Genomic DNA, 13,381 nt, shown 5'->3' with positions numbered 1-13,381 from the left:
TGAGGCTTATTTTGTGACCTAACATATGATCTATTCTGGAGAATGTGTCATGTACACTTGAAAAGAATGTGTATTCTGCTGTTTTAGGATGGAATGTTCTGTACGTCCATCTGGTCCAGTGTGTGATTAAAAGCCATTGTTTCTTTATTGATTACCTGTTTATTTTAATTTATTTTTTAATCATTTTATTTATTTATTTGAGATAGAGAGTGCATGAGAGAGCACAAGTGGGGGGAGAAGAGGAGGAGGGAGAAGCAGGCTCCCCGATGAACAGGGAGCCCTATATGGGGCCCAATCCCAGGACCCCAGGATTGTGACCTGAGCTGAAGACAGACGCTCAACCGACTGAGCCACCCAAGCACCCAATTATCGGTTTTTGATGATCTGTCCTTTGATGTAAGTGGGGTGTTAAAGTCACTACGATTATTGTACTATTACTGATTAGTTCCTTTATGTTTGTTATTGTTTTCTATATTTGGGTGTTCCTGTGTTGGGTGTGTAAATATTTACAATTGTTATATCTTCCCATTGGAATGTCCCCTTTATTATTATATAGTGTCCTTCTTTGTCTTTTGTTTTAGTCTTTACTTTAAAGTCTATTTTATCTTGGCTCGCTGCTCCCCCCTGCTCAGCAGACAGCCACATCTTCTGGTGCAGTGCCAGCCATGTCCTCGAGATAAGATAGTGAAGGTCAGAGTAAACGGGTTTGGCCATATTGGGCGCCTGGTCACTACGGCTGCTTTTAACTCTGGCAAAATGGATATTGTCACAATCATGACCTCAACTACATGGTCCACATGTTCCAGTATGATTCCATCCATGGCAAATTCTATTGCACAGTCAAGGTTCAGGAAAGGAAATTTGTCATCATGGAAAGCCCATTTCCAACTTCCATAAGTGAGATCTCACCATCAAATGGGGTGATGCTGGTGCTGAGTATGTTGTAGAGTCCACTGAGGTCTTCATCACCGTGAAGCCTGGGGCTCACTTGAAGTGTGGGGCCAAGATGATTATCATCTCTGCCCCTTCTGCTGATGCCCCCATATTTGTGATGGGCAGTGCCTCATGCACCACTAACTGCTTGGCCCCTCTGACCAAGGTTATTCATGACAATTTTGGCATTGTGGAGGGACACATGATCACAGTCCATGCCATCACTGCCACCCAGAAGACTGTGGATAGCCCCTATGGGAAGCTGTTGCATGATGCCCAAGAGGCTGCCCAGAATACCATTTCCACTTCTACAGTGCCACCAAGGCTGTAGGCAAGGTCATCCCTGAGCTGAATGGTAAGCCCACTGGCATGGCCTTCCATGTCCCTACCCCCAATGTGTCAGTTGTGGATCTGTCCTGCCTCCTGGAGAAAGTTGCCAAATACAATGACATCAAGAAGGTGGTAAAACAGGCATTGGATGGCCCCCTCAAAGACATCCTGGGCTATGCTGAGGACCAGGTTGTCTCCTGTGACTTTAAAAATGACATTCACTGTTCTACCTTTGATGCTGGGGCTGGCATTGCTCTCAGTGACCACTTTGTCAAGCTCATTTCCTGGTATGACAGTGAATTTGGCTACAGCAACCGGGTGGTGGACGTTATGGTCCACATGGCCTCCAAGGAGTAGGAGCCCTCAACCACCAGCCCCAGTGAGAGCAAGAAGAAGAGAGGCCCTCAGCTGCTGGGAAGTATTTGCCCTAACTCATCCCCAGTACACTGAGAATCTCCCAACCTCCGTGGTTTCCACTCCTTGAAGAAAGGGAGAGGCTTGGAGAGCCCTACATTGTTATGTACACTGATAAAGTATACTGTACCCAGCCAAACAAAACAAAACAAAACAAAAACAAAGGTCTGTTTTGTCTGAAATAAGTATTGCTACTCTGGCTTTCTTCTTTTCTTTTCTTTTCTTTTTTGTAAAGATTTTATTTATTAGAGAGCAAGAAAGAGAGAGTGTGAGCAGAGGGGGAGGGGCAGAGGGAGAGGGACAAGCAGACTACCTGCTGAGCAGGGAGCCCCATGCAGGGTTCAATCCCAGGACCCCATGATCATGACCTGAGCCAAAGGCAGATACTTAAGTGACTGAGCCACCCAGATGCCCCTACTTTGGCTTTCTTTTGATATCCATTTGCATGATAGACATTTCTTCATCCTCTCACTTTCAATCTGTGGTATTTTTAGGTCTAAAATGAGTCTGTGGTAAATTTGTCATCATGGAAAGCCCCTGGGTGTCTCAGTCGGTTAAGTGGCTACCTTTGGCTCAGGTCATGATCCCAGGGTTCTGGGACTGAGTTCCACATCAGGCTCCTTGCTCAATGGGGACCCTGCTTCTCTCTCTGCCTGCCACTCCCCCTGCTTCTGCTCTCTCTCTCTCTCTGACAAATAAATAAATAAATAAATAAATAAATAAAATCTTAAAAAAAATAAAATGAGTCTGTTGTAGGCATCATATAGATGGGTCTTGTTTTTTATCCATTCTGTCGCCCTATGTCTTCTGATTGGGGCATTTAGTCCATTTACATGAAAAATAATTATTGATAGATATGTATTTATTGCTATTTTGTTACTTGTTTTGTGGTTCAGAAGATTGTCTCTGATCCTTTCTTATCTTTCTTTTTGTTTATTCTCTTTAGTGATATATTTGGATTTTTTTCTCTTTATTTTTTGCATGTTTATTAGTGGTTTTTGATATATGGTTACCATTAGTTTTGTATATAACCTTTTCTGCATATAGCAGTCTATATTAAGTTGATGTCATTTAAGTTTTAACTCATTCTTTGCTCCTCTCTTGTGTTTTAGGTATATGTTAGTATATTTAATATTTTTTTTGTGAGTTCTTTGACTATTTTTTTACAGAAATATTCATTTTCACTGCTTTTATGTTTCCCACCCTTATATTATCTCTTTTGTTCTGTCCTTTCCCTTCAAAGTCCCCTTTACTATTTCTTGCAAGGCTGGTTTAATAATCACAAACTCCTTTAGTTTTGTTTTGCTGGGAAACTCTTTTTTTCATATTTTATATTTTTAAATTTTATTTTATTATGTTATGTTAATCACCATACATTACATCATTAGTTTTTGATGTAATGTTCCATGATTCATTGTTTGCATATAACACCCAGTGCTCCATTCAATACATGCCCTCTTTAATACCCATCACCAGACTAACCCATCCCCCACCCCCACCCTTCTAGAAACCTCAGTTTGTTTCTCAGAGTCCATAGTCTCTCATGGTTTGTCTCCCCCTCTGATTTCCCTCCCTTCATTTTTCCCTTCTTACTAACTTCTTTTTTTTTTTTTTAACATATAATGTATTATTTGTTTCAGAGGTACAGGTTGCTGGGAAACTCTTTATGTCTTCTTCTATTCTGAATGATAGCCTTGCTAGGAAGAGTATTTTGGATTGCAGAATTTTCCAATTCAGCACTTTGACTATATCATACTGCTCCCTCTGGCTTGGAAAGTTTCTGTTGCAAAATCTCCTGCTATTTTTATGGATTTTCCCTTGTAAATTAATGACTTCCTTTGTCTTGTGGCTTTAAAAATTTTTTTTATCACTAAAATTTTTCAATTTTAATTATAATATGTCTTGGTATGGGTCTGATTTTGTTGATTTTGATGAAAGTTCTCTGTGCCTCCTGGATCTGGATAGCTGTTTCATTCTTTACATTAGGGAAGTTTTCAGCTATTATTTCTTCAAATAAATTTTCTGCTCCCTTTTCTCTCTCTTCTTCTTCTGGGACTCCTATAATAGGAATGTTATTATGTTTGATGGAGTCAAGGAGTTCCCTAAGTCAATTATTGTTTTACACAATCCTTTTTTCTCTCTTTTATTCAGCTTGATTAGTTTCCATTACTCTATATTGTAGGTCACCAATTCATTCCTTTGCTTTTTTCAGCCAGCTGTTCATTCCATCAGGTATGTCTCTCATTTCATTTTTAAGCCCTTTATCTCTTCTATGTTATTCCTTATCTCTGTGTTAAGGGTCTCATGCATGTCTTCCACTCTTTTCTCAAGTCAGTGAGTATCCTTATAATCATTAAATTATCTCTCAAGTGTGTTATTTATATCTGTTTCACCTAGATTTCTGGCATGGCTTTGTCCTGTTCTTTCATTTGGGGTAAGTTTCTCTGTTCTCATTTTGTCTAAGTCTTTGTGCCTGTCTGTGGTTAGGAAGGTCAGCTATGTCTCCTGTTCTTGAGAATGATGGCATTATGAAAGAGAGATCCTGTGGTGCCCTGTTGTGTAGTATCCCGTGTTCCCCAGTGTCTGGTGCTTCTGGGAATGTCTCCAATGTATATTGTGTTTACTATTTTGTCCTGGCTGCTGTGTTTTTTGGGCCAGTTGTTTACAGAGGCTCTTTTTATTTATAGGCAGTATGCAGTCCCTGGCCTGAATGTGTCGTGTTTTTAACTAGGTGTGCTCTGGTCTGCTTGTGAAATGAGATCTTTCACCAACACTGCTAGAGCTGAGACTCTGCAAAACTCCTGAGTTGGGAGATGCAGTGTGAGTGAGGGTTTGGGCGGGGGGAGAGGGCCCACTGGGCTGAGACTGAGGCAAGTATGACTGGGAGAGACAGATGGTTCCACTGGAGTGTGCAGGTGGTGGGTGGGGGGGTAGGGTGTGGTGGGTTATTTTGTGGGGGAGGGCTTGGGTAAGCAAGTTAGGTAGTAAGTTTCAGCACTGTGCTGTTTCCTGCAGGTGGCCCTGTGCTTATGCTGAGGGGCAGGGGAGGGAAATGGCACCTGCCAGTTCCTATATTCCTGGAGGAGTCTTTCTGTGAGTGCTGCCTCTTTGGGATGTGTTCTTGGATGAATGAATAACCTTCTCACTGTGTGCCCCAGGCACTCTTCAGATCACTATTTCCATGTTGTAGGCCAGTGGCTTATTTGCCTGCCTTCTCTCCTGGAGCAGTGCTCCCCAGGCTTTATCCTAACCACACCCACTGACCTTTAAAACTCAAAGCTTTAAGCTTTTTTCAGGTTCTCCAGCTTTCCAAGGCAATTGCATTGGGGATTTATTTTCCACATGTGCTCTCTTGTGTGCTATTCTGTTTTATCCCCTTCTCTTTGACTGTGGCTCCCTCCCTACCTCAGTGGCAATGATCTGTTTATCTCCCAAACTGTATCTTTGCACTTCCTACCTTCTTTGATGTGGCCTCTTCTCTACCTTTAGTTGTGGAGTTTGTTCTTCCAATCTTCAGGTCAATTTCTAGGCTATCTAGGATGATTTGACAGTTATCTAGTTGTATTCATGGTGTTGCATTCAGTGCTCACTTTGGCAGCACATACACTAAGATGTGGTATATATATCTATACAATAGAATATTACTCAGTGATCAAAACGAATGAAATCTTGCCATTTATAATGACGTGGATGGAATTAGAGGGTATTATGCTAAGCAAAATAATCAGAAAAAGACAAATACCATATGATTTTACTCATATGTGGAATTTAAGAAACAGATGAATATAGGGGAAGGGAAGGAGAAATAAAATAAGATAAAAACAGGGAAGCAAACCATAAGAGACTGCAGTTAAGAGAACAAACAGGGGTGCTGGAGGGCTGGTGGGTTGGAGGATGGGGTGAATGGGTGATGGGCCTTAAGGAGGGCAGTTGTAATGAACACTGGTGTTATATGCAAGTGATGTAACCCTAAATTTTACCCTGGAAACTAATACTACACTATATGTTAACTAACTTGAATTTAAATCTTTAAAGAAAAAAAAAAAAGCTGTTTTTTTGAGCAGATAAACAAAATAGACAAAACTTTTGCTAGAGTAATAAGAAAAAGAGAGAAGACACAAATAAGTAAAATTACAAATGAAAGAGGACACAATAAATGATACCACAGAAATACAAAGGATGACAATGATTACTTGTGAAAAATGATATTGCAACAAATTGGATAACCTAGAAGAAATAGACAAATTTCTAGAAACATATGACCTACCAAGACTGAATCATAAAGAAATAACAAAATTTGAGTGGACCAATAATGAGAAAGGTTAAATCCATAACTAAAACCTTCCAACAACAACAACAAAAAGCCCAGGATGAGATGGCTTCACTGGTTAATTCTGCCAAACATTTAAAGAAAACTTAATAGCAATCCTTTTCAAACTCTTCTAAAAAATTGAAGAGGAGTGAATATTCTGAGACTCATTCTACTAGAATAGCATTACTCTGATACCAAAGCTAGACATGACATTAAAAGAAAAGAAAACTACAGGCAATATTCCATATGAATATAGATGCAAAAATTCTCTACAAAGTTCAACAGCAAATTAAAAATTTTTGTACCATAATCAAGTAGGATTTATTTTTGGGATTCAAGGATGGTTCAATATGTGGAAATAAATAAATGTGACATATTATTAGAATGAAGGATAAAAATCACATCATCTCAATAGATTCTGAAAAAGCCTTTGATAAAATATATCCTTTCATGATAAAGACAATAAGCAAATTAGGCATAGTGGGAATATAACTTAATGTAATAAAGGCCATATATGACAAGCACGTAAGTAATACTGTACTCAATAGTGAAAAGCTGAAAGCTTTTCTTCTAAGATCAGGAATAAGACAAGGATGCTCTCTTGCCACTTTTATTTGACATAGTTAAGCCAGAGCAATTAAACAAGAAAAAGAAATAAAGTGCATCCAAATCAGAAAGGAAGAAATAAAACTGTCTCTATTTGCAGATGATGTGATGTTATATGACACTACCAAAAAAACTGTTAGAGGTAATAAATGAATTCAGTAAATTTACAAGATACAAAATTGACGTACAAAAATCACTTGCATTTCTATATACTAACAAAACTATTTATTTAAAAATTTTACTTATTTATTTGCTTTAGAGAGAGAGAGAGTGAGCACACGAGTGAGGGAAGTGGCAGAGGGAGAGGGAGAGAATCTCAAGTTGACTCCACATCGAGTGCAGAGCCTGATGTGGGGCTTGATCTCATAACTTTAAGATCATGACCTGAGCCAAGATCAAGAGTCAGACACTTAACTGAGTCACCTAGGTGCCTGCAAAGTACTATTTAAAAAAGAAATAAACAGTCCATTTATAATGCCATCAAACAATACAGAATACTTAGGAATAAATTTAACCAAGTAGGTGAAAGATCTGTCCACTGAAAACTCTAAGTCAGTGATGAAAGAAATTGAAAAAGACACTAATAAATGTAAAGACATCTCATGTTCATGGGTTGGAAAAATTAATATTGTTAAAATGTCCATACTCCCCAAAGTTACCTGTGGATTCATTGCAATCCTATCAAAATTCCAGTGGCGTTTTTCACAGAAATGGAAAAAAAATAATCCTAAAATTTGTGTGGAACCACAAAAGATCCTGAAGAACCAAAGCAATCTTGAGCAAGAGAACAAAACTGGAGGCATCAGATTGTTTGATTCGAAACTGTATTACAGAGCTGTAGTAATCAAAACAGTATGGTATTGGCATAAAAACAGACAAATGGACCAATTGAATAGAGAGCCCAGAAATACAACCAAAAATATAAGACTAAGTAATTTGACAAAGCGACCAAGAATACAAATAGGGAAAGGATTGTCTCTTCAATAAATGACGTTGGGAAAATAAGATATCACATGCAGAAGAATGAAATTAGATCCTTATTTCATATCTGTTACAAGAAAACCCCCCTCAAAATGGATTAAAGATTTAAAGCATAAACTACAAAATCAGGGCAAGTACTAAAAGAAAAGATAAGAAAAAGCTTCTTGACATTGGTCTAGGCATGATTTTAAAAATATGATGCCAAAAGCTTAAGCAATAAAGACAAAAAATAGACAAATGGGATTGTATCAAACTAAAATGCTTCTGCACAGTGATGACAGCAATCAACAATTTGTAGAGACAACTCATGGAATGGGAAAAAATACTTGCAAACTCTAAGTCTGATAAGGGGTTAATATCCATCTAAGTATATAAGGAACACCTACAACTCAACAGATGGAAAATGAATAACTTGATTAAAAAGTGGGCAAATGTCTTGAAGAGACATTTCTCAAAAGAAGACTTATTAATGGTTAGCAGGTATATAAAAAGGTGACCAGTATCACTAATCATCAGTGAAATACCAATGAAAACCACAGTGATATATCACTTCACACTTATTAGAATGCTATTAACAAAAAGTCAAAAGACATGTGTTTGCAGGAATGTAGACAAAGGGAACTCTTGTACATTGTTGGTGGGAATGTAGATTGGTATAGCTGTCATGGAAAACAGTATGGAAGTTCTTTAAAAATTAAAAATAGAACTACCATATCAGTATCTTGAAGAGATGACAGCATTCCCATGTTTATTGCAGCATTATTCATAGTAGCCAAGATATGGAAACAATCTAAGTGTCTTTTGATGGATGAATAGGTAACAAAAATGTGACACAACACACACACACACAGAATGGAAATTATTTAGGTTCAAAAAAGAAGGAAATCCTATTATTTGTGACAACATGGATGAACCAGGAGGATACTATGCTAAGTGAAATAAGCCAGGCACAGAAAGAAAAATATTATTTGCTGTCATTTATATGTGGAATCTAAAATTTTTGAACCAATAGAAGAACCAACAGTTGCCAGGATCCAGAGAATGGGGGAAATAGGCAAATGTTGGTCAAAGGGAGCAAAGTTCAAGTTATTTAGGATGAATAAGTTCTGGAGATCTAATATACAACAGGGTGACTGTAATAATGATTCTATATTATATAAATGAAATTTGCTAACAGAGTGAGTATAACTTAAGTGTTCTCTTCACACACACATACACATGCAAAGGTAACTGAGGTGATATGTTAATAGCTTGATTATGGTAATTATTTCACAGTGCACATCTACATCAAAATGCCATGTTGTACAGCTTAAATATATACAATTTTAAATTTCATTTATACCTCAATTAAACTGGAAAAAGTAAACCTAAATTCTGAGATAGGAAAAGTTAAAATGATTATAAAAAGATGTTCAACATAATTCACCATCAGGGAATTGTAAAATAAAACAGTGTGATGCCACTATACACCCATTAGAATGGCCAAAATTTAAAACATTGGTGACACCAAATGCTTGGGAGGATGTAGAACAACAGGGCTCTCATTTTAAAACTACATGTACTCTGAACATATCATCCAGTAGTTATGCTCCTTGGTATTTTCCCACATGAGTTGAAAACTTATGTCTACACAAAAACCTGCAATTAATGTTTATGGAGCTTTATTAATAATTGCCCAAACTGAAAGCAACCAATATACCCTTCCATAGGTGGATGTGTAAACAAACTGTGATATATCTATACAATGGAATATTCTTCAGTGCTAAAAATAAATGAACTATCAATCCACAAAAAGACATGAAAGAATCTTAAAATCTTGTTACTATGTGGATTAAGCCAATCTGAAAAAGCTATATGTTGTATGATTCCAACTATATGATATTCTGGCAAACAGTAAAACTCTGGGGGTAGGAAAAAGATCAGTGGTTGGAGGAAGAAAGGACATGTCAATAGGTGGAACACAGGGCATTTTTAAGGCAGTGAAATTGTTCTGAATGATGCTATCAGAATGGATATATGTCATTACACATTTGTCAAAACCCATAGAATGTACAACACCAAGAGTGAACAGTAATGTAAACTATGCACTTGGTCGATAATGTGTCATTGTTTTTCATCGATCATTATGAAACATAGCATGTGATGTTGAGTGGAGGAGTTTGGTGTGTGCATGTGTTTGAGGGTTATGTAGGAACTGTGTACTTTCTGCCCACTTTTACTGTGAATCTAAAACTGTTATAAAAAATAAAGTCTATTAATTAAACATAAACAACTCAGTTGGTAAACACTGATCAAATTTATCATAAGGAAGTATCCTTAGAAGTTTGAATGGGTGCAGAAGCAGTTCAAGCATGACCTAACCTAGGCCTTGCTTATTTTATAAATAACCAAGAATAAGAGATTTTTGATGTATTTTTCAAATTTTGATGGTCCAATATTTAGCTGTATGTCTCCAGGAATATTTATTTTGAGGAGTTGATTAAGGGTCTGCCTTTGGCTCAGGTCGTGATCCCAGGGGCCTAGGATCAAGTCCCACATCGGGCTCCTTGCTCAGCAGGGAGTCTGCTTCTCCCTCTGCCTGCTGCTCCCCCTGCTTGTGCATGTGTGCATGCTCTCTCTCTCTCTCTCTCCCTCTGTCAAATAAATAAATAAAATCTTTAAAAATTAATTAATTAATTTTAAAAAGGCAACCTTTGGAATGGGAGAAGATATTTGCAAATGACATATCAGATAACAGGCTACTATCCAGAATCTATAAAGAACTCACCAAAATCAATACCCAAAAAAATAAATAATCCAGTTATGAGATGGGCAGAAGACATGAACAGACATTTCTCCAAAGAAGACATTAAAAATGGCTAAGAGACACATGAAAAATGCTCAACATCACTCATCATTAGGGAAATACAAATCAAAATCATGAAATACCTCACATCTGTCAGAATGACTAAAATTAACAACTCAGGAAACAATAGGTGTTGGCAAGGATGTGGACAGATGAGATGCGGAAGGGAAGGAAAAATAAGATACAAAACAGAGAGGGAGGCAAACCATAAGAAACTCTATAGTTAAGAGAACAAACTGAGGGTTGCTGAAGGGGAGGTGAGTTGGGGGATTGGCTAAATGGGTGATGGGTATTAAAAAGGGTACTTGTTGGGATGAGCACTGGGTGTTATATTAAGTGATTTATCACTAAATTCTCCTGAAACCAATACTACACTATATGTTAACTAACTTGCATTTAAATAAAACTTTAAAAAAAACAAATAAATGAATCTAATCTGATCAGAAAACTAATTTTCAAATAATATAAAACTGGGGTACTGGGTGGCTCAGTAAGTTAAACACCCTCACTTTCAATCTGGAGATGTCTTTGGGTCAAAAGTGAGTCTTTTGTAAGCAGCATATTGATGGGTCTTGGTTTTTTTTTATCCATTCTGATACCCTATGTCTTTTGATTAGAACATTTAGTCCATTTATAGAGTAATTATTGATAGATATGAATTTAGTGCTATTATGTTACCTGTAAAGTTACTGTTCCTATAGATTGTCTTTTTTCTTTTCTAGTCTTTGTTCCTTTTGGTCTTGCTTTCATGCTCAAAGGAACCCCTTTAATATTTCTTGCAGAGCTGATTTAGTGTTCACAAATTCCTTTAGTTTTTGCTTGTCATGGAAACTCTTTATCTCACTTCTCTTCTAAAATATATCCTTGCTGGATATAGTATTCATAGCTGCATATTTTTCCCATTCAGCACGTTGAATATATCATGCCACTTTCTTCTGGCCTGCCAGGTTTCTGTGGATAGGTCTGCTGCTAACCTTATATGTCTACTCTCATAAGTTAAGGACCTTTTGTCCCTAGCTGCTTTCAAAATCCTCTCTGTATCTTTGTATTTTGCAAGTTTCACTATATGTCTTGGTGTTGACCTGTTTTTTGATTTTGAGGGGAGTTCTCTGTGCCTCTTGGACTCGAATGAGTTTTCCTTCCCCATATTAGGGAAATTCTCAGCTATGATTTGGTCAAAGAGAACTTCTGCCCCTTTCCCCCTGCTCTTCTACTTCTGGGACTCCCATGATGTGGATATTATTGCACTTTGTGGAATCACTGAGTCCCTAAGTCTATATTTGTGATCTAAGAGTTTTATTTCCTTCTTCTTTTCAGCTTCATTATTTTCTGTAACTTTATCTTCTCTATCACCTATTCATTCCTCTGATTCTTCCATCCTAGTTGTGATTACATCTAGTTGATTTTACATCTCAGTTACAGCATTCTTTATTTCAGCCTAACTAGTATTTAGGTCTTTTTTCTCTGTAGCCAGGGTTTCTCTGGTATCTTCTATGCTTCCTTCAAGCCCAGCTAGTATACTTATGACTGTTGTTTTAAAATCCTGTTCATATATATTGCTTGTACCTGTTTTGAGTAAATCCCTGGCTGTGATTTCTTCTTGATCTTTCTTTTGGAGAGAATTTCTCTGTTTTGTCATTATGTCTAGGTTTCTGCCTTTTGTGTGCTATGAAAGCCTGTTATGTTTCCTGCTCCTGAAAGTAATACTATATTAAGAAGGGGTCCTACACTGTCCAGGATCTGGCGCTTCAGGAAGTGTTTCTGGTAGAAGCTGTGTGCACTCTACTGTTGTGTTTTGGCTGCTCTTTCCCACAGGTCTGCAGAGTCCTTGCTTGCAGTGGAGAGTGTTTGGACCTTTAACTAGGTGTGCTTTGATTTGTTTGTTAAGATAAGCCTGATTTAAAAAAAATGCCTGATCTGAGAAAAGGAAAAGGAACAAGAAAGCAAGCAAACCAAAAAGTGTAAGCCAGATTCCAAAGAAAAAGAAAGATGGAAAAAAGAAAAAGGAAATAAAAGCACAATCCAAAAAAAAAAAAAGGGAGAAAGGGAAACAAGCCAACAAATGAACAAAAATCTGTAAGCCTGATAACAAGGAAAAAAATAAAAAAATAAAAAAAGTAAAAAATAATAAAATAAAAATTAAAAAATGAAACAAAGCAAAACCAAACCCAAAACCTTGTCCTGTTTCCACTAGAACTGAAGCTGATGCTTTTGACCACTCTGTGATCAGTAGCTCTGATGCATGTGGAGGGCCAGTGTTGGTGTTCTGAGGGAGATGGCCATTGCACTGGCTCACAGACCTTTCCTAATAAAGATGCCCCAGGGGCATTGGGGTGGCTCAGTCAGTTGAGCATCCAACTCATGATTTCGGGTCAGGTTATGATCTCAGGGTCATGGGATCGAGTCCCGAGTCAGGCTCTGCACTCAGCATGGAGTCTGCCTGTCTCTCTCCCTCTGCAACTCCCCCTACTCTCTTTCTCTCCCTATGTCTATCTATAAAATAAATAAATAACATCTTTAAAAAAAATAAAAGATGCCCCTGCCAGGCACAGGGGGGTGGGGTTTGATGTAAGCTATTCCAGCCACCCCTGGAGGTGCTGTGTTTCTCTTTGAAGTCCTTAGGTGCTGGTTGGAGGGGGGTGGGGATAGGGGTGTTGTGAGAGGTGAGGTGAAAGATTGAGTCACCCTGACCTCTCTTCCTGGGGAAGGGAATCCTGGCCACCACTATTCAGGAGGCTCTCACAGAAAAGTGAAGAATGCCTTTGTCTCTGTCCCAGGTTTTTGTCAGATCTCAGCCCTCATTCTGTCTGCCCGGCCATCAGCATGCCTGATGCCACAGTTCTGTGTTTTATATCTGGCCCGTGGCTGGGATTCAAAACAAAAATTTTAAAGTACCCGGCATGGTATGTACCTGCTCCCTTCCCCTGGAGGAGAGCCTCACAGCACTGTGCCTGGCACCT

The 13,381-nt window shown here is 38.1% G+C and overlaps 1 pseudogene; it reads left to right on the top strand.

Annotated features, from left to right (window-relative positions):
* Positions 1–379: 379 nt before the first annotated feature.
* Positions 380–1,620, top strand: LOC114221412 (glyceraldehyde-3-phosphate dehydrogenase pseudogene; annotated as a pseudogene).
* The last annotated feature ends 11,761 nt before the right edge of the window (positions 1,621–13,381 follow it).

This window comes from Eumetopias jubatus, unplaced genomic scaffold, assembly GCF_037043125.1.
Source record: "Eumetopias jubatus isolate StellerSeaLion01/CBP00866 unplaced genomic scaffold, mEumJub1_p1.0 scaffold_7, whole genome shotgun sequence".
In the NCBI taxonomy this organism is placed as follows: Eukaryota; Metazoa; Chordata; class Mammalia; order Carnivora; family Otariidae; genus Eumetopias; species Eumetopias jubatus.
Note: the sequence above shows the minus strand (reverse complement) of the source record. Positions and strands in the feature narration are given on the sequence as shown.